At 47.9% G+C, this 26,969-nt stretch overlaps 1 protein-coding gene across 8 annotated transcripts in view; it reads left to right on the forward strand.

Annotated features, from left to right (window-relative positions):
* CXXC5 (CXXC finger protein 5) overlaps window positions 1-26,969 on the forward strand; it is a 54,495-nt gene that overhangs the window by 12,774 nt on the left and 14,752 nt on the right. The window lies entirely within an intron of this gene.

Below are 26,969 nucleotides of genomic sequence, written 5' to 3' on the forward strand. Positions count from 1 at the left end.
AACAGCAGGGCAAGCCGGGACCGCTTCCCAGCTCCCCTTGTGACTCACTCCCTGCCGGCGACTCCCCCTCCCTCCCCGCGGGGGCCTCAGCATCCCCCATCTGTGCAATGGGGAGAAGAGACCTACTGCTCCCACCCCCCTGCTGGCCAGTCCGAATGCTAAGCTGGGAATCTGATTCTCTTCCTCCCCGTGGGAATTTGGGGAACCATTGCAGGCTGGGTAAAGCTGAGGCAGATGGTTGCAAAGACCTCCAAGGGTTATCCTCTCTCCTTTTGCTTGCCTCCAGGAAGTGCCGCCCCTAACGCAACCCAGGTGGCCTCTCAGCCCAGCTTTGGGCTCCCTTGAGGAACGAACTCTGTACAGCCCAGTGTGTTTGGGGAAGTCTTTCCTTGTGTCTGATTTGAATCCTTCCTGTTGTACTGGATGTCCAGTCTGGTTTACATGACCTGCAAAGACCCAGTCTAGAGAGAGAGAGGGAGGGGAGGGTTCCATAGCCCAGGAATGGCAGTGGGTTTGTGGGTAGACAAAGGACTGTCTGGGTGGTTCTCTGAGAGACTGTGCGTGTTGGTTGGGGGCGGGCCCCATTGGATGAGAGCATCGGAAAATCCCAGCTGGGTATCAGGAAGTGTTTCCTCTCTGACATCTGTAGGTCTCTACTTTCCCAAGGGAAGCTGTCCTGTCCAGGGCTAGGGTGGAAAGTAGAGGAGAGCCTCTGTAACTTCCCCCCTTCCTCCCCATAAACCCCAGTTCTGCCCCAGGTTAGGTCTTGGTGGGGGGAGGTTGAATCTGCTTCCCTTTCAGTCATCCCTAATATCCCTGAGACTCGAGGTAGCCAGCTTGAGTATAACCCAGTGCTGGTATCCTGGGATGAGGGAGGAGAACCCCTGTGGAGTTCTCATTTTCAAAGAGCCCTCCCCCTTACTGTAGGGCTCTCAGCCCCAGAGAAAGGAGCTGTGGGGATGGTGAATTACTATTTAATCAGTTGTGAGAGGTGGAGGAGGCTGGGGAAGGAGGGGATATGTGCATAATTTGGGTGGGGGGAGTGCCTCTGAGCCCTGGCCTGGGATGTTTTTAGGGAGAGGCATTTTGTATTTGTTCCAGCTGTTTATGGGTTTGGCCTCCTGGTGGGGGGGTGTATAAGGGGTGGAATGTGCCTACTATCTGAAGGGAGCCGAATTCAAGGGGCCAGTTCCCGGATGGTGAGGTGACTGGTGGGGCTGGACACTGAAAGTCAGTGTCCAGGAGACTAGGACTGGAGGCAGGTTCCTGAATCTAACTGGGTCTGTCTTCATGGCTGGGCCTTGCCAGAACTGGCCACTACTGGGGCCCTTAGGGATGGGGAGGTTACAGTGACTATATGGGTTAGCCCTGAACAGCATGGAAATCCTGTCCTAGGCCTAAGCTTCTGAGGGAGACAGAGCTGATGGCCCCTCTCTACATCCCCCCTCTTCTTTATCCCTTGCTCTGCCCCAGGGCATCTACAGAGACCTCTAGGGAAGGTGAGGGAGGGAGCAGAGGAGGAGGGAAAAAGGCTATGGTGGCAGCGGGTGGAGAGCAGAGCTCAGGAACAGCGGGTATGAGAGCAGCCAAGTATTTGAGCTAGCTGTCAAAGACAGACAGGCATGTGGGGAATTCAGTTCTTGGGCTAGAGATCAGCCGGGCAGGGAGGGGACTGTCCACCCACCTCCCTGCAGGGCCTTAGCAAAGCAGAAACTGCCCCTTTCTCCCTCCCCTCATCCCCCCCAAGCCCTCTGGGACCCTCCTGAGAAAGCCAGCCTCACATTTCAGTCTCTGCCTGTGGCTGGGGGTTCGGAGGAGGTGGGGTTCATAGACTGAGTAGCTGAGGGTGGCCAGTAGCTTTATTGGCTGTGAGCAAAATTGGGTGGGGGTTGAAATCGGGGTACTCTGTCTGGGGCTTCTGGTTTGTGAGGGCTCCAGGGACCAGGGCCTGGTATCAGATGGTCACAGACCCCCCCAGGGAAAGCTGTTCAGGTGCTAAAAGTAGGGATTGGGGTGGCTGGGGTGCTATAATGGGCCAGAGCCACTCCCTACATTATCCACTTTCCCTTCTTCCAAGGGTCTAGGGGCCCTGTGAAGGACCCGGCATGAGGGATGATCTGGAGTCAGGGCAGGGACCTTGGTTATTTCAGGATAGACCTTTTTGGGAGGGAGGGACGTGAAGTGCTCAGAGAATATAGGTGACCAAGAGGCAGTTGCCACTATTGGCTCCCACCATTGGGAGACTCTGAATTGGGCCTCAGTATCAATTGGCGTCCTTGGACATCCTTTCTAAGAAGGTTGACCCTTGCTGCCAGACAAGGTTTGTTTCCTTGTGAGCTACAGAACAAGGGAAACTGCTGCTCCAGGTTTGAGGATAAGGCCACATGGTGAAGTGGATGGAGAAGTCTCAGGGCCTGGGTTTGAATCTTGAGTCTGACCCTTAATCTGGGTGACTGCCACTTATCTGAGACTTGGGAACATGGACTTTGGGTTCGGATTCCTATATTCATTGTCCTGTATTGAGGAGGGTGAGGGTGGGATGGACTTTTTTTTTTTTTGGCAGTTGGGGTTAAGTGACTTGCCCAGGGTCACACAGCTAGTAAATGTCGAGTGTTTAGTCTGAAGCTGGATTTGAACTCAGGTCCTCCTGACTTCAGGGCTGGTGCTCTATCCACTGCGTCACCTAGCTGCCCCATGGGATGGACTTCTGCTCAGGTAGTCCATTTCCTGTGCATTATTAGGGTTATCTTAAAGCACCATATCTGGAATAGGTCTTGGGGCCGGTCACATTGGGCCCTTTGCCACCTCTATTGGGCAAAGACTGGTTTAGGGGAATAGTCAGATTGGGGCATGTTTAGGGGTGGCAAGGCTATATTTAGTGGACAGCTCAGAATCTAGGAGGCCCCAGAGCAGCTGCCAGTCCCTGGCCCTCCCACAACTTCTTCATCTTACCCCACCTCCCGCCCCACTTGCATTTGATCTATTCAGAAATATTTTCTCCCTTCTTTCTCCTCCTTCCCCTCTGCTTGCTGTTTGCTCATCAGGGGAGGGGGAACAGCCCTGCCAGGGGATGGACAAGATGACCTGATAGGCTTTTCCTGTCTCGGGTTTCCATGAAATAGGAACCAGAGTGACAGCAGTAGGCCTGGCCCACAGGAGAAGACCAGAGCTGTGATGTGGAGGAGCCTAGACCCAGGAGTGTGTGTGTGTGTGTGTGTGTGTGTGTGTGTGTGTTGTGTGTGTGTGTGTGTTGGGGAGGAGGGAGATGCCAGCCATAGTGCTGGCCTTCTTGAGGCCTCTGAAGGCAAAGATTATTTATCAATCTGGCCGGCCTCCCTCCCTGCCGAGCAGTCCTCCTCCACCTCCCCTGTCTCTGGTTTAAAAAAAAAAAGTATTGGACGCCGCCGAGCTGAAGAGAAGCAGCAAGATTAGCTTGGGGAGACGTGAGTCACAGGCTCTCCCATCAGCCCCACACAGTCAGCGCCTCCGGCTGAGCAGGGGACACACACACACACACACACACACACACACACACACACACACACATACACTTTCTCTGTCTCTACACACACACACACACACACACACATATACACTCTCTCTCCCTTTTTTCTCTCTCTCTCTCTACACACACACACACACACACACACACACACACACACACACTTTCTCTGTCTCTCTTTTTTCTCTCTCTACACACACACACATACACTTTCTCTGTCTCTCCACACACACACACATATACACTCTTTCTCTCTCTCTCTCTACACACACACACACACACACACACACACACACACACACACACACACACACACACACACACACACACACACACACACCTGCAGCTGATTCTTTAAAATATCCCCCGAAGTTTCCTGGGAGTTGAGCTGCCTTGATTTTTCTGGGGGCAATCAGTAGCCACGGTGAAGGCTGTAGAATTGGGGCGAGCCCTAATAAATATGGGCCAGAATTTCTTGCCTGACCATAGAGTTCTCTACCACCACCCCTTTCTCCCCTTCCCCCCCCTCCATGGGTGAAGTTTCCACTGTGAAGGAGGCAGAGGCATAGGAGGATTAGGGAAAGGATAAACCATATGACCTCAGGTAAAGATTAAGACAAAACAGCAAAGTTTTCATGCTGATGCACCTTGGAGATTAAAATGAGAAAATCCAGCCCCTTGCTAGCAGTTGACAGGTCTTGGAGGGGTGGTACAGAGTGGGAGAGACAAGCTGCTGGCTGGGAAGGGAGGGAGTGGAGAAGAGGAAAGAATCGAGAAAGAGAAGCGGAAAATCGATTTCCCCAGCAGCCAGGCTTTGTGTGGACAGTGGCTGCTCTCCTCTGAGGCTCCTGCCTCCCCCTCCCCCAGCAGGCAGCAGGCTGGGGAGCTGCTTTTTTTTGGAGGAGGGGGGAGAACAACAGACTTCCCCACTCCCTATCCTCCCCAAAGTCCCTAGTGCCTGAGTTCTAGGAGCCACGAGGTATGGGTGGAGTGACTGAGACCCCCCTCTACTCAAAGGCCTGCTGGGCTGGTTCCCAGGCCACTGCCCTGCTATTGGATAGGGCCCCAGGAGTCCTGGCTTCCAGCCCTTCCTGCTTTCACATTTCTGGGTTCTCACTGGCTCCTTCAGCTGGGGAGGGTGGGAGGGGGAGGGAGGCTTTCTTGTTTTCTCTCCATTGCCCCTCCAGCAAACTGGCACAGTGAAGGCACATGACTTGGCCCAGAAACAGGGTGTCTCAGCTTTGGGGCCTTCGTCTGACCTCCCTCTCTGCAAGCCAGTTTATGTCTCTAGCTTAGAAAATGGGTAGAGGGTTTTCTGGATGGGTAACATTTATGGGGGAGCAAAGGTGGACTCTGCTAGGCCTGAGAGTCATCATTACCATGGGAACCTGGAGCCCCTGACTGCCCCCCCTCCCTCCCCCCCGCCCAGGGGTGGATGGTGCTGGACAATCTCCCAGCCAAGGTTTTTAACTTCACTGCTCACCAGTCATTCATTCTATAGGCAGCTGATAAATGAACGTTTAATGAGTTGGGGTCCCCTGGATAAGCAGGAAGACCATGGAGTATGGAGTGCACAGTGCTCACAGTCCAATGGGGGAGCCAGACTGACACACAGCTAATCAGCATGGATGTGTCCTGGTCGATAGTGTCATTATAAGCTTGGGGGCCAGGGAAGGAGCAGCTAGGTTGGGAGACTAAGGAGATTCTCAGCTAGGGAAGATCTGAGAGGGAAAGAGAGAGAGACAGACAGACAGACAGAAAGAGAGAGAGAGAGACGAGAGTTAATGAGAGAGACAGAGAGAGAGAGAGATAAAGTGAGTGTGTTGTGAGAGTTCCACTGGGAGGATGAAGCAGGAACCTTGAGACCTCAGGGGATGTGGGAGTAGAGGGTAGGGACCTGAGCTCCTTCCCTGCTTGACATTTCAACTTTAAGAGTGTAAAGTGGAGAATGGTGATGATGAAGGGAATTCTGCACAGTGGGAAGAACACCAGATTTGTCCTTCTGAAGCTCTGGGCCACCGCTTCTGGGCTTCAGTTTTCTCATCTATAAAATTAAGATATTGGATCTGTAAGGCCTGTATAGCTCTGACATTTTATGATTTTATCTTTTAGTATGTAGACCTTTCATAAGTGCAAGATTCTGGTGGGGTGGGGAGGGTATCCGTGACTCTGTGTGTGTGTAGAGAGAGTGAGAGAGACATAGATAGGTGTATATATTAAACTTAAACATTTTTATTGATACTTTGTTATGTACATCAGTGTCACTTCCCAGTGACTCCCCTATGCTCTCCCCCCTTTACCTCTGTCCCCCTAGAATCTCCTCCTGTAACAAATAATACAGTTATGCAAAACATAACACATTGGCTGTGTCTGGAAATGCATGCCTTATTCTGCTCCTACAGACCACCCCTTCCTTCCTTGACAAGGTATGTGTGGGGGGCATGCATGCTTGTACAATCAATTCTCAGAGTCACAGTTGGTCACTTTATCAGTCAGAGTTCTAGAGTCCTTCAGGGTTGTTTCCCCTAGGTTATTGTGTTCGTTGTACAAATGACATTGCTGGTTCTGCTTACCTCACTCTGAATCAGTTCATGTAAGGCTGCCCAAGTTTTTTTTTTAAATTTCTACTAGCCATCTTTTCTTGTGATACATTAATAGCTTCTGTTTCATTCATAATACCACAGTTCATTTAGCCATGTGCCAGTTTATAGATACTGACTTTCCTTCCAATTCTCTTCCTACTATAAAAAGTGCTGCTAAATGTTTTTGTATATATGGGACTTTTTCCCTCTGCCTCTGACCTCTTTGGGATATATGTCCAGTGGTGATATCATTGGGTCAAAAGGTATATGCAGTTGAGTGGCTTTTCTAGGCTATTCCACATTGTTTTCCAGAATGGTTCATGACCATATTTATTCTCTGGTGGAATCAATGTAGAGAGTAGGAAGAACCCTAGAACAGGAGCTAGGAAACATGGTTTGTAGTTGTGGTTCTGGCTGTTACAAAGTCATGTGTCTTTGGGCTTCAGAGTCCTTATCTATATGGTGATGGTGGGGAATAAAAGGATTTCTTAAAATTTTTTACCTATAGGACATTTGCGCTTATCTTCCTGAGCCCAAGTTATTATTTAGAGTCTCTAGGTCTCCATCTTTTACCTTATGGTTCCAGAGGTCCCTGCCTCCCCGGTTTTCTGACACCCTGGCACCCTTTGACCTGGGGCTGCAGCCAATGAGTTAAGTAGGCCAAATGGTTCTGTGGCTTTTCCGGCTGAGCAAGGGCTCATTGTACAATGAGAGGGATGCTGAGGAAAATCTTCAGGAATGAGTAGGAGGAAGGAATGGTGTTGGGAGGGAAAGAAGTCAGGACTGGAGCTTTGGGGAGGGGGAGTGGGGATCTGGAGAAGAGCATTGGGAAGGGAAGGCAATGAGGGACCTCAGGCAGGGAGGGCAGGAGCCCCAAGAAAACAATCCTCTGCAGTAGTCCAGGGTAGGGAAGCTCAGGTGATGATATAGGTTGGAATACCTTCCCTGGGTCTGTGTGTGACCACTCCCTACACCACCCCTAGAGGTGGGGTGAAGGTTTGCTGCTATTAAAAGAACTATACCTACCCTAGTCAGATTTCCTCTGAGTTAATCTCATGTCCTCCTTCTGGGAGGCTGATGAGAGGATCCTTACAGTCTGCCTATCTTGGAACGTTATGAAAGCTGTGGTCTGGATGGTCCTTAGCAAGGTAACTGGTAATAAATACCCAGTCCTTAGAGACCCAGGGTCCTCCGATGCAATCACTCATCTGAACCCTAGGATATAGATGTGTGATATGTAGCATAGACCTGTGTATCATGGGGCAATGCTATCAAGCAACAAGCATTTATTAAGCACCTACTGTGTACTGTGTTAGTCACCGGTGACATATAAAGACAAAAAAAGTGAAAAGATTTCTCTCTGAGAAGAGGTAGAGTTGAAGACGTGATAAAGGGAAATCTGACCCAAAGGGTTAGGATTAATCCTGGTCACTCTTAGTGTCCCAGAACCCTAGCATGTCAGAGGTCATTTAGTCCATCTTGAGCAGCAAGGTGGAATATCTTCCAGCAAATGTTATCTAGCTCCCTCGTGCAACCTCCAGTGATCACAGACTTCTAGTGGTAAGGGAACCTGTTTCCCGTTCTGCTTTGGTGTGGTTCTAAGTCAGTGGATAGCAGACCAAGACAGAGCAAGTAAGGGCTAAGGAAGAATTTGGCACCTGGTAGCTGGGGGAGATTAGGACTATAAAAGCCTCTGATAAGAGAGAAAGGAAACTTCTCTGGGTTGGGAAGGGGGTGCTGTCCCATTGTGGAGGAATGGGGAAAGGATGAATCCAACGTCCAGAGGTCTCTGATCTAATACTTCCAGGTGGAAGTATTAGAAATGCAGAAAGGGAAGGGCTGGGAAGATCTCTGATCACACCCAGAATTGAAGAAAACAGGGAGTTCACAGGAAATGAGGAAAGTGTATAAGGATCCCTGGGCTGGTGGTAGTTAGGAAGGCAGGCAGGAAGTGTCACCATGTGCATGTAGCATGTCTTCCTCCATCCTGTGTGTTGATCCAGTTCACCTAGAAACCCACCTAGTGGTGGGAGCCAGAGATCTTGCCAAGATCTCACTGCCTCGTGCTTTAGGATTTTAGGGTCTGTTCTGGATCGCAGCAGATGTTCAGAAGCACCCTAGGCCTCCGAGCCTAGCCAAGGGATAGTCATGACAAGGACCGGTTCTCCTGGTCTTTTCTATATACCTCAGCTCTTGCAGTGATGGGAATTCTGGATGGAAACTCACAGGTAACATAGCTTTATTATTGATTGAACCGTGTCTATATGTAAATGATGTTGCTATTCATTCATCCTGAAAATAATAAAAATCTACTATGTGCGTAGCTTAGTGCTGGACATTATAGATGATAAGCTAATCTTTACCCTTTGGGAACTTGCCATCTTATATATCAGTTATTTATACTTTTTTAAAAAATTAGACTTTCAAATGGCATAAGGAACTTCCAATGAGGCTGCAGCTTCTACCAATGCAGCTAGCCACCTGCTCTGCAGTCTGTAGTCTTAGAGAGTTCCCTGGGACCCTTAGAGGTTAAATGACTTGTCCGGAGTCATCTTTATGAGTTTTAAAGCTCTTTCAAATCCATAATTGCCATTATTCTACCTCCACACTTTTGTTCAGGCTGTGCCTCATGCCTGGGATGTCTGCCCTTGCCACACTGAAATCCATCTCACACTTTTTCTTTTTTTTTTTTAAGGCAATTGGGGTTAAGTGACTTGCCCAGGGTCCCACAGCTAATAAGTGTCAAGTGTTTGGTCTGAGGACAGATTTGAACTCAGGTCCTCCTGACTTCAGGGCCGGTGCTCTATCCACTGTACCACCTGCCTGCCCCCCAAGTCACACTTTTTTTACAAGGCAACTTCCTGTCTTAGAACTTTCTCATGGCACTCTCCCCCCTCTCCCCCATACTGTGTAACTTTGTATTTATTTTGATAACAGTTTTATATTTTTTCACTTATATCCACTGTTTTGTTTCATTTTGTTTTTTACTCTCAGTAGAATGTAAGCTTCTTGAAGTAGGGGCTGTTTCCTTTTCTAAGTCTATATGTCTTTCTAAGCCTACCACCTGACTCTATGCCAGGCAGTGTAGGCTCTTAATGGTTATTGAATTGAATCCATTCTCTTAACACTCTGAGGAGGGAGGTTTTGAAATTTTAATGGTGGGGCAGTTGAAACAAAGAGATGAACTGACTCCCTCCTGACCAGAAGGGTGAGAGAGGAGGCCACTGCCCCGGGCTGATGGCCTGGATTATGGTCGGTGGTTTAAAAGCAGCCTTTCTGTTCTATCCCCCTCTGACTTAAGAGGCTGAGGTATAGTGGGGTTCGTGGCCATCAGAGCTATTCCTAAGACCTCTGGGGCCCAGATGGCCCGCAGCAGATGGTGGGGGCACAGACTTGGAGGCAGTTCCCATGTTGCTACATGTGGGTAGAGGCGTCACTTTGGCTTTTCCCCCTGTTCCAGGGCCCCCTTTTTGCCAGGGAGCAGACCTATCTGTGCCTGAAACCCAACCCCAGAGTCGTTTATTTGTTGCCCTGCCTACGTGCACCATTAGTTGTCACGTATATGAACTCCCTGGGGCTCTGGGGAACAAAGGACTTTGTCCAAAAGGGGCTGATTATCTAATGGTGGGAGGCCTGAAGAATACAGGAGAAGCACTAGATTGGTGATGGGCGTGGGGTAGGGAGCCACACAGCTGGACTGAGCTGGTCACCAGTGCCCCAGGGTTCCTCCTCTCTCTAAGACATGGAAGAGATTTGGAGCTGGGAGGCAGAGTTAGCATGTAGCTCAGTGTTTGATCATCCCAAGCTCCAGGGCCAGGCTGGGAATGCGTGTGTTTGTGATAGGTGGCTGGCCATCAGACTGGGGAATGAGGAATAGTAGGAGGGAGGGAAGAGGATGGGCATGTGTGGGGAACCAGGGAGTGTGAGAGCCTGCTGGACTGGGCAGAGAGAGAGAGAGACAGACAAGCAGATGGGCAGACAGAGAGACAGAGACAGAGAGAGAGCAGATATCTTTTAGAATATGTTCGAGTGTGAGAATTGGCTTGAGAGACTGGTTTAAAATTCAACAAAGCCCCTCTCTTTTCCTTCATCTCTCCCCTCCTCTCAGTGCCTCTGGCCTCCACCTGGACCTGGGTTCTATTCATCCATGTGTGGGCCTTTCTCCAGGGAAAGGGACAGGCTCAGGTTGTAGAGATGGGAACTCTCATGGACTGAGGTCCACCCACTTGAGCTAGCAGTTTATGCTGGAGGAAGGAAATTATCCCATAAGTTACCCTTTAAATTGCTGTTGCGATCTTTTATCCCTCTTTCCCAAATTCCTGCTAGTCTGAGGAAGGAGTGGGATGCCTAAGGAGCTTGTCTTTAACGAGGGCTCTCTCAGTGTGTTACTGGTTGCCCTGCCCTATATATATTCTGTCCTGGGTCACTGTGACCCTGAGCAAGTGTTCCATCCTTCCCCCCCCCAAGATGAAGTAAAATCAGCCAATCTGTCCCCTGGACAGCATTGTCACACCTCCTGCCAGGAGGTAGGTGGGCTAACCTTGTAGTTCTGCCAGCATCTTCTCTCATTTCTCTTTCTCCTGTCCCCCCTGTACTCCTCCAACATCCCCCCCAAATATTCCCAACACCTGACCTTGAAGTGCCATTTGCACAATTGCCCTATCTCTGGTCCTCTAGAAGTCCCTTCAGATTCATCACCAAAATAACTGGAGCTATGGGAAACAGAGGCCTAGGAAGGTTAAGGGCCTTAACATGTAAAAGACTCAAGAGAAAGGATAGGAACAATTCAATCTAGGTGGGAAAAGATGCCGTATGTAAAGTCAGGAGATCTGGGTTTGAATACTGCCTTTTCCACTGCTGCCTGTATCAGAATAGGCTTCACTTTTCTGAGTTTCAGTTTCCCAGTCTGTAAAATGGGAAGAATCTTAGTACTACTCCCCTCACAGGGTGTGGAAAGTTCAACTTTTCTTTTTCTTTAATCAGTGATTTGGATAAAGCCATAGACGTTATTGTCAGATTTGCAGCTGACATGCAGATGGGAGGGATAGTTAACACACTGGATAACAGTTAGCCTCTAGAAGTATCTTAAAAGGCTAGAAACAGAAAGATGGGCTGAATTGAATAAGATGAAAATTAATAGGGAAAACTGTAAAGCCTTACACATTTCAAAAAAATCTTCTACAAGACAGAGGAGGTGTGGTTAAATAGTTTAAAAAAGATCTGGTATGGGGTAGGTAGGTGGCAGAGTGGATAGAGCTCCTAGCCCTGGAGTCAGGAGGACCTGAGTTCAAATCTGGCCTCAGACACTTGACACGTACTAGCTGTGTGCACCTGGGCAAGTCACTTAACCCCATTGCCTAGCCAAAAAAGAAAAAGATCTGGTGTTGGGTTTCTGTTGTTTTTTAGTGGACTAAATGTTCAATCTGAGTTGACAATGTGATATTGATATACAGCCTCACTCCCAAAATTTTATTCTAACATTAGGTTGCATTAAAAGAGGTGCGGTGTACAGAATGAGGTAGGTGAGAATGTTGCTGTGTTTTCCTCTGGTCTGACCCCACATCTGGAGTATTGGTGTTCCATTCTGAGTGCCACATTTTAGGAAGGTCACTGATGACCTAGAATGTGTCCAGAAGATGGCAATCAGGATGATATCAGAAAGGAACTGGGAGAATTTAGCCTGGAGAGGAAAGTATTTGGGAGTGGAGAACTTGAGAGTGGTCTTGAAGTATTGGGAGGGCCTTTATGTGGAAGGGGGAGAATTTCATCCTGGCACTCAATGGCGAAACTTAAAACAGTGGGCAGGAATTTCGAAGTAAGATAGATTTAGGCATAATATAAGGAAAGGCTTCCTAATAAATGGAATGAACACAGAAAAGTTAAATAAATGGGCTATCCCTGGAGGCAGGGGGTTCCCCTTTACTAGAGGTCTTTAAGCAGAGGCTGTATGACCACTAGACAGCTAGGTGGCAAAGTAGATAGAGTGCTGGGTCTGGAGTCAGGAAGACCTGAGTTCAAATCCACCCTTAGGCACTTAGTAGCTGTGTGACCCTGGGCCAACGCACTTAGCTGCTGTCTGCCTCAGTTTCCTCAACTGTAAAATGAGAGGTTATGATAGCACCTCTCTTCCAGAGCTATTGTGAGGATAAGATGACATAATATTTCTAAAGAACTTAGTACATCTAAAGAACTTAGTGCTTAATAAGTGCTTCTGACCTTCCCCCACTGGTTAGTAGTGTAGTTGAGAAGATTCTTGGTTAGGAGTAGATGGTCTCTTAAGGTCCTATCCAATTCATAGCTTTAGGGATTCTCTCAAACTGATAAAAACAGTATATCCATGGGTAGAGTTACCGTCACCACCTCCTTGTAAATAATAATCCTAGCAGTTAGCATTTATGTAGAGCTTTAAGTTTTCCAAAGCTCTCTTACCAGTTTTATCTGCTTCTGTAAGAGAGGACAGACCCTCTGGACAGCCCCACCCCCTTCCTTGTGCTGCTTGCCAGCTCCCTGGGACCATTCAGGTACAAGTTGTTTTTCTAGGTTCCTGTTTCTGCTCTCCTGGTCTCTGACCTTCAGAATCACTCCATCTAAGGCTTCCGGGCTGGTAGGGAAGTGGTGGGCGCCTCTCTCCTTCCCTCTCTCTCTCTTTCCATGCCTGTGTGTGAGCTAATTAATCTCAGCCCCTTTGGGAAATTAGAACGCCATGGCGGCCACGTAAACAGTGTACTGCCTCGCCAGGCTGAGGTGACCCTGCCGCTGGGTTTGAGGGAGCAGGAGTGTGGTTGAGGGAAGGGGGTTTAAACTGGCTACTGGCTGCTGGCTGTCTCCCACAATCACCTCTTTTCTCTTTTCACTGAACCTTCAAAATGTGTTCAGGGATTTAAATTTCTCCTTTCTCCACCTAGTATTTCTGCCCTGTCTACCCAACCCCCCATCTCCACCCCTTCCCAGGGAAGTCAGCTAGCCCTGTTTGGGAAGAAACCAATGTCTTCAGGCCAGCCCCCTAATTAAGGGGTGGGAAGGTGACTGTGTCAATCCTGGTCCTGTTCTCTGCCCATCACTGCCTCATGATATAGATAGAATTATGGCGTTTTGCTCTGGGAATTAATTTGGAAAAGTTAATTAATTGAAGACGCTAGGTGCTGCTTGACCCACCATGCTTAATTCTACCGATGTTGTTGAAGTTAATTTGCCTATAACAAATATCTCTTGTCTGAGATCTCTACCCCTGCAATGAGCTAGACCTGAGTTTCTGTGTTCCTGCTTTCCTTGTCTCTCCCTCAACCCCCCAAATCATTGAAATGTTTCTGGGTCCAGGCCAGGGTATGTATGTGGGCGAGTGGGAATGTGGTGATAATAATAGCAGTGGGCCTGGGTATAAGTCTCACCTGGATCACTTAATTTGTGTCTAGAGAAAATCACTTTCTTTCTCTGGGCCTCAGTTTCCTTATCTGTCAAACTAGATGATCTTCAAGGTTTCCTCCAAGTTTTGATTTTTTTTTTTAAGACTACTGGGGTGGGGCAGCTAGGTGGTGAAGTGGATAGAGCACTGCCCTGGGGTCAGGAGGACCAGAGTTCAAATGTGGCCTTAGTACTTAATAACTGGGCAACCCTGGGCAATATCACTTAACCCCAATTGTCTCCTTTCCCCCAAAAGGCTGTTAGGATCATTTTTAGGGTTGGCTTTGATCTTTTGCTTTTCCCTTGCTACCCCTTACAAAAACTAGTGCTTCCCCTCCCACCACTTTAGGACCCAGTGTCTGAGTAGTTTCTCTTCCCTACTTTCCCTGAAATCCCTTCCCACCCTGCCAGTATCCTGGGGATAGGGTTCACACTGAGAATCTGAGGCACGGAGGCAGTCTGATATAGTTGTTGTGGGCAACAGAATGAACATGGCTGCTGGCCTCAGGATGCAGACCCCACTCTCTCCAGCAGTAAGAAAGCCCTAAGCAAAGAGTGGCAAAATCTCAAGTCTGAATCTGGTGGTGTCTGGGTTGAATTTGGATTTACTATGGACAAAGAATCATATTCAATGAGTAATTCCCTGAAGGGGGAGTAGTGGTGGTAAAAAGGTGGTTCCTACAGGGCTTGGAGACTACTCTAAGTTACTTCTTTAGCTCCCACCTCAGGATTTCCCCAACTTTGTCTCTCCCCTCCCACTTGTCATTCAGTCATACCCTTTGTGCCTCCCCCTGAAACTCACAATCTCTTTTAACTGATTCCTCATTTCCTGTACCTCAGAATTGAGAAGTAAATCCTATAAAAGGAATCCAGCTGAGAGAACTTCCCAGGCCCCTCAGGGAGGAAGGAATGGAATATGAGTGAGGCAGCTGGGGTGGTGGCACAGTAGATAGAGTACTGGACCAGGAACCAGGAAGACCTGAATTCAGTTGTAGCGTCAGACACTTACTAGCTGGGTAAGCCTGGGCAACTTACCACAGCCTGCCTCAGTTTCCTTATCTGTAAATTAAAATAATAATAGCACCTATCTCCCAAGGTTGTTGTAAGGATAAAATGAGATATTTGTAAAGTGCTTTGCAAACCTTAAAAGGGTTATATAAATGCTAGGTATTATTATTATCATATTGGCTGTTCACCAGGGTCTGCATCAGAACAAGGTATATCCAGCACCCTTTGGGATGACACCCCTTTCCGTATTTACTAGAATGGAGAATATCTTAGAGATCATATAGGCCAACCTTTTTATTTTTCAAATAAATCGAGGTCTATAGAGGTCAGGTAGATTGTCCAGGGTTACAGAGGTCACCTGTGTGGCACACTCAGGAGTCAAATCTAAGTATTTTATGCCAAGTCTTACATTCTTCCAACTCTCATACTTTCTCCCCATTACTGTTTAAGTTCTGATGGGATAGCAAGGTAGGGGCCAGATCTCTGAACTTTTGGGGAGCCGCACCTTTCAAGGTGGTTGGAAACAGTTTTTTCACAGGAGTATGGGTGGAATATTCCTGACTTTGGCCCTCAAGGAAACAGTTTTGGGATCAGGTTGCTGAATGTTCTGGGGTCAGTTGTGGGGGAGTCCAGAGTAGGGTGACTATATCTTGGCAACAGGCTGGACTCTTGGGGACTGTTGGCTGTTCGTCTTCCTTTCTCCACTTCCGCTCCCTTCTCTCCTGACCCAGAACCCTCTTCAGAAAGATGCACTCGGTTCTCCACTGCAGTCACTGCCCAAGCATCCTTGTGGAGCTGAAGTAGGAGGCTTCAACACCAAGAGGGGAGCTAAGGATGTGTAGTACTGCTCTGAGTGGAGGAAGCCTGGGACTGCTTCCCTGACCTCCCTCAGATCTATTTCGGAGCTTGACAAGCTCAGTGTCCCCTGAGCCCATAAGAAGCTAAGGCAGGCTGCCCAAATGAAACAGAGAGAGTAGACAAGTCTAGTCCCAGCCTGAGCTTTGTGGGCCTCCCCTGTTTTGTGGGGATGCTGTGTTGTCCTGACGTGTTCTGAGGAGATCCAGGGTCAGAGGTCCACTTGGAGCCCCTTGATCTTCCTTCTAAAGTATTGATTGGAATCCTTGGTGTCTTGTCTATTCATTTAAATTTAATTCAACAAAACTTGTGTTAGATACCTACTATGTGCTAGGTGTTGAGGATACATATATGAAAAGGAAGCAATTATTGTTCTCAAGGAACTTACATTCTATCAAAACATGAGCATACAAGGAATACAAAGTAATTGCAATTTAATTCATGTTCACAGAGGGTGTCACATAGCATAGTGTTTAGCTTGGTCTGTTTCCTGTTTTGCCAATTAGCCATGGCCACTGCAAAATATTTTGGGGGCTTGTTGTACCAAAATTGTTCATCACCAAGGGACCAATAAGCCTGTGCACTCCTTTCCCAGCTAGGAGCTCTCCCTGTATCTCCAGAAAGAATTGTAGCGCATATTTGTATCACATTTTAAGGTTTACAGAGCATCCATCTCAAAATAACCCTATGTGTGTAGGTAGTCCAAATATTATTCCCGTCATTTTGACATTTAAGGAAACAGACTCAATAAGCTTAAATGACTTGCCCAAGGTCACACAGTAAATATTAAGCTGGGATTTGGACCCAGGTTTCCTGACACCCAATCTGGTACTCTTTCCACAGCATACTAGCCATGTAGCAATGTGGATACCCTTCCCAGGGTCTTATTCCCTTTCTGGTTTTTCAGTTACTTTAGGGAGTGGTGTCTAGCCTCCTTCCTATCTGTGCAGATATGCCAGCATGAGATGGAGAAGGGAGCCACAGTTGTTATTGTATGTCCTGGAGGGACATAAGTGTTAATGAGAATGGAATAATCCCTTTGTCTCCTTAACTCTTCAGAAGGCTCTCATATTAGTGCAGTGTTGTTGAGAACATAATTAAAAACATACTGGCCTGGGATGCAGGAAACCTGGGTTCAAATTCTGTCACTGGCTTGCTTTGCAACCTCAAGGCAATAATGTGTCTCATTTCCCCTTCCATCTGTTAAATGGAGATAGGGTTTCACCTTACAGCTGCTACCTTGTAGGGTTCTTGTAGTGATTGATTCAGCCAATACTTTTTTCTTTTAAAAAAATTTAAGTTTTCATTGATGTCTTTTGTTTTTACATTACCTTTGTTTTCAATGACCTTGCTCCATTCTCCCCTCCCCATCAAGCCATCCCTTATAATACAGAATGAAAAAACAAACAACCAGTTCACCAAAACTAACCTACATATCAACTGAGTCTTAAAATATAGTCAATTCTTTTACATATCGTCAAAAAGAAAGAGGTTCAGTCAATCCTGGCTGAGGGTCTTCAGGCCATATGCGGGACAATGATCAGGTATCCTCAAGGCACTTACACTTACAGTCTACACAAATTACTGTAATTGAAGAAAGAATGTGATAAGTGCTTATGAGAGGATATGACCAAAGACGAAAAGGAAGAAAGCAAGGGATCTGTTCAGAGAGCATCAAGTTGTCTGATTTGGCTGCAATGTAGCATTTGCAAAGGGAACTAGCAAGAGATAAGGCTTGAGAAATGTAGGTTAGGGGAAGAGCATGGAGTTCTTCAAATACCGGAGTAAGAAGTAGCGATAGGGAGCCACAGAATATTTTTGAGCTGAGGAATGATATAGTCAGATCTATGACCATTAATCTTGTAGCTTGTGTGGGAGAGATTATAGGTAAAGAGATTTGAGAGGCAGGGAAAAAAACCTGAACAAACTTAAATTAAATAGGTGATTGTGGAAATAGAACAGGAAGTGTAGAGGTCGGATTCCAAAGATTTGGTACATGACTGGATGTGAGGGGGGAGGAGTCGTAGGCCCATACAAACTTGAACCTGGATGATTAGAAGGATGATGGGGCCATCAACTGAAATGAGGAGGTTAGGAGAAGCACTAGGTGTGGTGGAGGGGCGGAGAAGGAATATGAAGAGTTTGGCTTTGGATAGATGAGGTAATGGATATTAAACCCTTTGGAAAATAGAGAGCTCTCTCCAAGTGTGAGGTGGTAGTGTTCTCTGAAACCAGGGCACAGAGAGGTGAAGCAACTTTTCCAAGGTCATACAGCTTATTGGTGATGAAGGCAATTATCAGAGCTCTGAGGGTGCAGGGATGCTCATGTTTTTTCATTCCCCCTGGGGCCTTGGGTCTTACTAGACCTGGATTTTGATTAGGTAATAACCTCTCCTCTTTGAACATTGCATCATCCTTTCTGATGGACCTGCAGACCACTCTGACCTTGGACATATCACCTCCCCTCTCTCTGAGCCTCAATTTCCTCATTTGTCAATTGTGGACCTCAGAGAAATGCTCCTCAGATCCCCCTTCCATCGCAGCAACCTGTGAGGGGTTGACAGAGCAAGGATTATTTTCCCAGCTGTATAGCTGAAATGGAGAGCCATTGTCAGGAAGTGAATTACCTACGATCACACAGCCAGTCAGTAAAAAAGCTAGGACTGGAATTTAGGTCTCTTAACCATCATCCTCTCTTCTGTAGCATCTAGGGTTGGGGCTTCACCTAAAATGATTCCCTCCCTCTTGAATCTCCTGGGAAATTCTGATGCCTCATCCATCACTCCTCTTTCCCCTGGCTGATAGCTAGGTTTCAGTAGCGAACACCCCTGCATCTTCTCTTTCTTGTAGGGTCACTCCCTCATGTATCTGGCACCTCTCCCTAAGGAAACCTAACCCAAGTTCCCTTCCCTCCGCCCACCAAACCAAAATAGCCTTTGCCTGCCAGTGCCTGGGGCCAGCTCTTCTTCGGGACCCTGGACACCTGATGTTTCATTTCATCTGCCTAGGAGGCTAGAAGAGGGGGAAGAGAAGAAAAGGAGAAACTGCAGTATGATAAAGTTAGAGGGGTCCTTAGATGTCCTCTCTTCCAAGTCCTTCCAGAAGAGTGGGAAGGAAAAGAGAAGGGAAGGCCATTTTAGAAAGGGATGGTGCCTCTCCGGCCTTGGTTGGACATGTCTCTGAGCTATGTGCTGTGAGAGAAGCCCTCAGGGTCAGCATGAGTGTGTGTTGAAGAGAGAAGTGTGTGGTCACCTCTGACATTAGAAGCCAGACTCATTTTGGGCTGTCTGGGAAGAGAGAGGCAGGATAGAGGTGGGAAAGGAAGCTGTGTAGAGGGTGGGTGAGGTGTGATGCAGGGGCATGGGAAGGTGGGGAACCCCAGGCCTTGGAAGGGGTGTTGCTGCTGGAGGTGAGTAGTTGGGCTGAGCTGGGAAGGAAGGAAGCAGTTTGTGACTGGCCTTCTTTTCTTGTGTCCACCAAGAGAAATCAATATAGCCTCAATGAAAGACCCCAGGCTGGATTTAGGCTGGGCCTGAAGAAACCTCTGACCTCAGGCTACTTTGGCCAGCTTGTCTGGTCATTGGAATATATAGTAAGGGATCCTCTATACCTTTTTTCAACCATTTTTAAAAAAATCAATAATTGGGGGCAGCTAGGTGGCTCAGTGGATAGAGCTTTGGCCTTGGAGTCAGGATGACCTGAGTTCAAATCCAGTCTCATACATATGACACTTACTAGCTGTGTGACCCCGGGCAAGTCACTTAACCCTGATTGCCTCACCAAAAAGAAAAAAAAATCAGTAATTTGTTCTTTAAAAAGAGCATTGCTGTCACTTATCTCTCATGCTTTTGTAGATCTCCTGAGGACCAAGTGGTTTCTTTAAAAATATATAATTATTTTAAATAATCTTTTCATAACATAATTGTATTCTATAAAAATACAATGACAGCCCCTAATAGAACCCTCCCTTTTAACAAAGAAGACAAAATAAGCCAATCCATTGGCCATACCTAACCGTGTATGTCTCACTTGGTACTTATGGTCAACCAACCACCTTTTTGCTGAGAGGATGGAAGCACATGCTTCCCCAAAAGCTAAGCTCTGTGGGAAGAAAAGAGGACCATTACTGTGTTGGTAAGAGTTTTGACATCTATTTTCTTTTACATTGGTGTATTTGTCATTGTTCTGCTGTTTCTCACAGAAAATCTGAAATGGTAAGTTGGAAAGATGTACTTGGACCAGTAGCTTCATACTTTTCTCGAACCCTGGAGAGCTCATCTTACTATTCCCTCCCATGCCTGCAGTTAGGATAAACCCTCCTGTAGGGCCTTCTCATCCTTTTTTTTTGGAGGGGGGAGGCAGTCGGGGTTAAGTGACTTGCCTGGGTTCACACAGCTAGTAAGTATCATGTGCTTGAGGCTGGATTTGAACTCAGGTCCTCCTGACTCCAGGGCTGGGGCTCTAGCCACTGCTCTATCTCGCTGCTCCCCCCCCCATACTTTTGTAGTCCTCCTAAGAACCGACTTGTTTCTTTAAAAAATAATTATTGTTATTTAATTTTAAATGCTCTATTAATAAAGTAAATATATTCTATGAAAATACAATTATAAATTAATCAGTTTTGGATTATTATTTAATAGTAATTTTATTGTTATCTTTATTTTTACATCACCTAAATTTCCTCCATATCCCTTCCAAATCCCAGAAAGTCGTCTCATATAACAAAGAATATAGGTGATTTCTTAAGGTCCTTTTCATCCCTGAGCTCTCCCTGTAGGATATTAGAATTGAAAAAGATCTTCAGTATCATCTTGACCAGGCCAATTTTACTGATGAAGAAATTGCAGCCAGCAAGGGGAAGGCACAAAAGCCTTGTCTTTATGGCTTTTGTGACTCTTTGGGCCCAGTCAGGACTAGGACTCCCTAATTTAGGTTCCTCAAGTGAGGATCCACCCATTCTTTTTAGACAGGAGCTGAAATTTGGGGGAGGACTCCCTTCAATGTATATCCCAATTACTTTGTTTTTAAAAGTGGGAGAACTCCACCTTTGTTTTTTCAGTGATCCGGGACTGTGGCATTAGGAATGCCTTGGTACCAAAGGAAAGTATGTCTTCTGATGGAAGAATGAAGTGTTTTGGTGGGTCTGAGTTGTGAAGTGTCTATCTCTATACCCATCTTTATCATTATCTATCTTATCTCCCCCTCCCCTTACTCCTAGTCTTCTCTCGCAAACCAGCCTTCCCCAGATTTTCACCAATTTATCTCAAATGCATTATTAGCCAACTGCTCACTGCTTAACCCCAAACAGCTTTGGGTTATGGTCTCTGTGTTAGGACCTCCTCCACTCTCAGCTCAGCCTGTGGGTACCTGGGTATAGTGAGAGGGAGTGGAAGGCAGTGGGGCAAAGCTCCTTCCAGATTCCCTTCTGTCCCCATCTTTCGGACCTTGGGGACCATGAATCATTTATGAGGGAAAATGAAGCCAATTAGGAGCAAACTTTGAACACGGCTAATTGAGGTGCCTGGTGGCACCATAGGAATTAAAGGAGCCAGTGTTCTGGTACAGAATTTCCACTGGCCTTGGGAAATGGTCATAGAGACGAGATGTTCCCCATCATGTTGTCTCTTTCTCCTCTTCTACTGTGCTCTCACATCCCTTAGCAGAGGTAGCTCCTGTCTTTTTTCAGCTTCTTCCCCCTCCCCCCCCACCCGAGAAACCCCAGGCCCTGCTGCGGACATTTGTGAGAGGTAGCTCCCCTGGTTGTTTCTGTAAGAGCTCGAGGCGCAGGCTCCCAAGTCCTGATGAAATCCCAAGCTGGCTAATTAGGCTCTACTCCCTACCCCAACAGCCCCCACCCCCACCCCCTTCTGCCTACACTGCTTTTTCCTCCAGGCCTGAAGTGTTGGCATGCTGTTCCCGGACACCATTCTGGGAGAGAGCAGCAGCCTTGCTGTGCCCCAGAGCTGGTTGCATTTCTGGGGGCGGGAAGCCATTTCCAGCTGGGACTGGACTAATCTGGGGGTGGTGGGGAGTTACAGACCCAAGAAAACTGTTCCATTGCTGGGGATTTCAGGGACTCATGGTAGGGTTTTCTACCCCATGCCATTCTATCTAAGCCATGCTATCATGGGGCACAGCCCTTGGGTGTGCCCATGGAGCCCAGTGGTGATTTGGGTTCAGTGCTCCTCTGTTGTGTGTTTTGGAAGCAGTGCCAGGGGAGGAGATGAGAACACGATGGAGGACTGGAGAGAGGAAAGGGTCAGAGTGATTTCATCAAGAGAGGTGAAGTCATCTTCAAATCGTTGTGGGGGGTTGGTGTGAATTTGTTGATTACAGGGGGAAGATTTCTGGAGAAGGAAGGAGCAGGCTAGCACCTTAGGGGCTGGCACAGAGAAAAATTGGGTTATAAATGCCTTCTGTTTCCTTTAGCCTGAGCAACAGGGCTTGAGGTCCCAGGGGCAGGCCAGGGGAGAGGAGGGTTTGTCTGGCATGGAGGTCCCTAAAGGGACTTGAACCCCTGGTAATCAGAAAGACCTAACCTAACCTACCTGCTTCTGGTCAATTCGATCTTTGCTATAGCTGAGATCTGGGGATATTGTTCTTGTTTTCACAGATAAAATGCTCTGAGCTTGTTTTTTTTCCATAATTATATTAGCAGGTAGGATTTTTCTTTTGGGGGGAGAGGTTCTGGTACGGTATTCCCCTCCCGCCTCTTCCTGTGAGCTCACACTCCTTTCTCTCCCTCTAATGATTTTTTAATTATGTAGTCAGTGTGCTGAATCACTGATCTTCCTCTGGGCACCTCCAGCACGGCACCGTCTCCCCAACCATCCCAGTTCCTACTCAGGTCTACCACCTACCCCAGACCTGATTCCTTCCTCTTCCCCCAACCCAGCTTGTGATACTAGGACAGATTCCTTCGTCTCCACTTTCTGGCTATACCTGACTGCACAAGGGCACATTTGAGAGGTTTTCAGCCTGACTAGGATGCTAGTTGATGGTGGATGGTATAGTCTGGGAAGGCTGGGGTTAGGTGAAAGAAAAGAGACGATGGAGGAAACAATGTGGTCTTCTGGAGGAGTGGTGCATGTATGCCTCCTGGTAGGGCTTGGGGAGGGGGAAAGGGGGCACTCTCTTTGCTTCACCCACTGCCTTCTGCCGCCCTGTCACTGGCACCGACTGGCAGAGCTGATTCTCATTCTCACTGTGCCAGCTGCAGCACTCATAGCCTCCCTCCCTCCCATCTCGGTGGGGTGGAAGATTCAGCTGGTCTTGCCCGACTGCAGGGCTGAGGGTCTGGCCAAATGCAGAGGCTGTCCGTCTTTCCATCTGTTCCCAGCTCGTTTTAGGGGCTGGAGTTGTCCCAGACTAGAACAAGGTCTAGCTTCCTCAGCTCTTGCGTGACCCTTCACACCCACACATCTACATAGTGAGTCACATATGGACCGCTAGTCACAATTATATGTGCACACAGGCACAGGTGTGTGTACTCAGTCTTCATTACACACAGGTATACTTGTCCACAGTATTACACATAGGCACATGAACCTTAAAGTACATGCAAATATACAGGCACCTAGACATACAAATGATCACACATGCAGATGACGTGATTCACAAGCAGTTGTATGCAGTTGCACACACACGAACCCAAACACAAGTCACCTAGACAGTCATTCAGGTTCACAAATAAAACATCTCATGGAACCATAGCATGTTGGAGCTAAAAGGGACCTCAGAAATGCTCTGGTCCAACCACTCATTTAGTAGATGAGAAAACAGAGGCCCGTTATCATAAATGCTTTCTCTCTGTCTGTCTGTCTGTCTGTCTGTCTGTCTCTCTCTCTCTCTCTCACACACACACACTCCCAGCCAATAATAATAGAGGGTTCCCCAATGAGTTGTGGGGAAGAGAACAGGGGAGATGCTGGGTTGACCTTGCCTGTGGAAAGTTGATGTCTTCTCCATCAGAGTCACTGGGTCCCTGGGTAGATGTAAGTGGCTATCTGGGCTAAATGTAAGTGGAACTGTTCCTCTGGTTGGAGAAGCCCTGAGGAACACTCTAAACTCTTTTCTCTGATCCTGCTTTCTCCTTCTGCTCTTCCAGGCCCCATCTCATCTGTAGCCCTCTCTCTACCTCAGTGGCCAAGTTAGGCTTTGCCTGGAGGGTGGGGGGCAAGTAGAGGAATCTGGGGCGATTCCCAGACTGCCAGTACTGAGTTGTGTGGTAGCCTTGCTTTGGGCTGGTGGGAGGATAGGGGAGGAAAGAGGGCAGCAGTTTTCTCCGGCTTCTCTCCAGGGCATCGGCTCCATGGCATCTGTCAAGGTCAGATAGCGAAGGCCGGAAAGAGCCGGCTCTCAACTCGAGCCTCCCTGTGCCGGGCGGGCAAGCTGGCCTCGCGGCCCCTCTTGGCTCATTATTTTTGTGCTCCCGAGGCCAGAGCGACACCTCCCTTCCTCCCTCCCTCCTTCCACTAGGCCTGCAGTCTGGGGGCTTTTGTTTTCTCGTTATTTCTCTAGCTCCAGCCGCAGAGGCCCTAGCCTGCAGATGTGGTAGTGGACTAAACCTGCCAGGGAGAGCTGTTAAGGCCACAGACAGTTATCATCCTTGGCCGTTGTGGGTGGTGGGCGAGGGATGAATCTACTTGCCAAGGGGGAGTACGTTTTCTTCCTAGGTAGGTAGGCTATGGCCCCATTCCCCATCATTGCCAAGTAGGGGGTGGGAGCAGGTGGCCGAGAGACCACCTGGCCATCAGGGTTTGCATACAGTCTTGCCTTTCAGCTGCCAAAACTGTTGGGTCATTTTGTGGGAGGGGGAAAAAAATCATGCCCGGGAGAGGTGGGCATAGCTAGCTCAGATGACCCTTCTGTCCTAGAAATAAATCACAGCTTATTCTGCCTGGCCCTTCTCCTTCACAGATATAACCTCACTTAAATGAAATAAGAAATCCTTGACTGGATAGGGAAATAGGCACGGGGTGGACAGCCAAAACTCCAGCTTCCCCGTTCTGCCCAGGTTTCCCCATCCAGTGAACTCTTGCCAGCCTACCTCACATCTGTGAGACAACAGCCTGCTTCCTGCAAGAGAGGGCCTCCCTGCATTCCTATCCTTACCTACCTTCTCCTTCCCTATTTTCCCCTCTTCCCCTCCTTCCGATGGAACCATTTCACATTAGCAAAATTTCACTTGTCGGCAGAGTGCTCTTATCTTGGAAGGACTAGTCATCTACCATAAACCTCTGTGCCACTCTCACCATAGCCTCAGTAGCATGGCAAGGAACCACAGACCTCTCTATCCAAGGACACAGATATAGATGGATACACACACTTTTTTTTTCCTACTTAAAAACACATACATACCAGTGCTGTGGGTTTCTGGCACTGTTAGGCCCTGCCATGTACAATAAATCCCTCTTAGTTTGTGGATTATTGACCTGATAGAGCGTGGCTGCCCTGTCAGGCCCCCGGGCAGGGTACATCCAGCTCACCCGCCAGCATCATGGGTGTGTGTGTGTGTGTGTGTGTGTGTGTGTGTGTGTGTGTGTGTACCCTGTATGAGCCCCTTGTGTTTCTGAGCAAAAATTTCCAGAGGATTTTTTCCAGGCCGGCCGTGTGCTCTGCTGCTGATAGGGAAATCTGAGTCTTGCAGCAACTTTTCCCCTGCCTCGCTTTGCTGTACCCTCTGGCTGCAGCCTGCCTTAGGGATCCACAGCCAAAAATCTACCCTCTCCTCTTTCCTATTTCTAAAGTCCCATATGCTAAATTCTGGAAGAGAGCTGGCACCAATGGCCAACATGGAGGGGTACCCATCTCTCTGTCTCTCTATCTCTGTCTTCCCACCAATGTTCACTCAACTAGTGTTTGGGGCCAGAAACCTGGCAATCAATCCAGAGGACACTGGTGCCTGTACCAGTCAGCCCCCGCTAGAGTCACTTGGAGGGTCTTTCCCAGTCTTCTTCTCCCCATTGCCAGCAGTCTTTTTCTTTTTTCGCAACACAGCCAGGCCGGCTGGAACTTCCTAGGCCAAGGTCCCTGCCTTTTTATTTCTTGCCCTTCCTCCCTGCCACCCCCACACTTGTTTGGGAGCCCCTTCCAACAATGGCTAGGGAAATCTCCCAGGTTGGAATGTGGTTCTCATCCCCTTTACCCTATGACCCAGCCTGCTCTGATATGGGGTGGGGGGGGGAGTTGCTGAACAAGGAACGGGGCAGGAACAGCTGGGGGCCTTGTGTGGTGGCTAAGGCTGACTCTTCCCAGTCCTCACCCCCCAGGAAACTCAAAACCCAAGAACCTGGAGCTGCGGCAGAGCAATGCAGCCCTCGTACAATGAGAGCTTGTGTGGAGCCTGCTGGGATAGCCAGTGGGATGCTGGGGGTGGAGAACAAGTGGTGTTTCCCTGCTGTTTGACTTCTTGCAGAGATGTCCAGCCACCACCTCCTCCTTCTCTTCCTCCTCGCAGAGCTGCTATCCCAGCCACTCATCCACATTGCCCCGCTCTCTGGAGGAAAGACCAAGGCAAGCTAGATCTGGGGGCTCAGTTCTGACTCTGCTGTTGACAGTGTGACCTTGGGCAAGTCACTTTCTTCTTTGGCCCTCATGTCCTCTTTGTGTAAAATGTGTAAAATGAAGCTGGATTTTATGTTTTTTAAGGTTGCTTTCAGCTCTGATCTGAGTCACCAAGATCATAGAATCAGCATTCTAGAGTCAGAGGAAACTTCAGAGGTTATCTAGTCTAAATCCCTTATTTTACAGATAAGGAACTTAGGGCTGTGTCAGTGAAATGACATGTCCAAGGTCACATAGGTAGTATCAGAGGTGGGATTTGAATTCAGGTGCTCTTTTCTTTGTACTCTGAGGGTAGAGAGATGCTTTCTTCTTCAATACATCCCCTGGTGGCCTATAAAACCCTGCTACTTAAGCAACATGGAGTTATCAGGGTGATGACCAGACACCCATCTGACCCTTAGTGGGAGAGGTACCACTCATTAAGGCTCTGAGGATCTTAGAGAAGGACTATGTCTTCATACGTATCTCTCCCCACCCCCCCAACCCCTAACCCACCATGGTGATGTGGATAGAGGCTGGACATGGAGTCGAGAAAATCTGTCTTTGAATCCTTATACACCTTAGAGACAGATGTGTGACTTTGATGTGTCTCCACCTTAATTTCCTTATCTATAAAATGGGGATCCCAATAACATGTACCACACAAAGTTGTTGTGAGAATCAAATAAGTGAATATGTATAAACTGCTTTGCAAACCTTAAAGAGCTTTATAAATGCTAACTCTTTTATTTTAACCACGACCCTGGATCTTGGGTAGAGAGCCCGGATCCCTGGGTTCTGGGTAAAAATTTTAAAGTCAGCTGGATAGTGCTATTGGCAGTCTAACAGCTTGGGGGTGGGACAATATGGCTTCTGCTCTTGGTTGTACCCAACTGGCTTAATGTCTGGCCTTGGGCAACTTCTTTGGACTTCAGTTTTTTTCATTTATAAAATGGGTAAATGATCTTGGCCTACCTGCCTCCCAGTGGGGGTTTGTGAAGACCCAGTGAAAAGGGGTGTGTGTGTGTGTGTGTGTGTGTGTGTGTGTGTGTGTGTGTGTGTGTTCTGGGAAGACC

This window comes from Phascolarctos cinereus, unplaced genomic scaffold (genome assembly GCF_003287225.1).
Source record: "Phascolarctos cinereus isolate Bilbo 61053 unplaced genomic scaffold, phaCin_HiC Scaffold_2;HRSCAF=192, whole genome shotgun sequence".
Classification (NCBI taxonomy): domain Eukaryota; kingdom Metazoa; phylum Chordata; class Mammalia; order Diprotodontia; family Phascolarctidae; genus Phascolarctos; species Phascolarctos cinereus.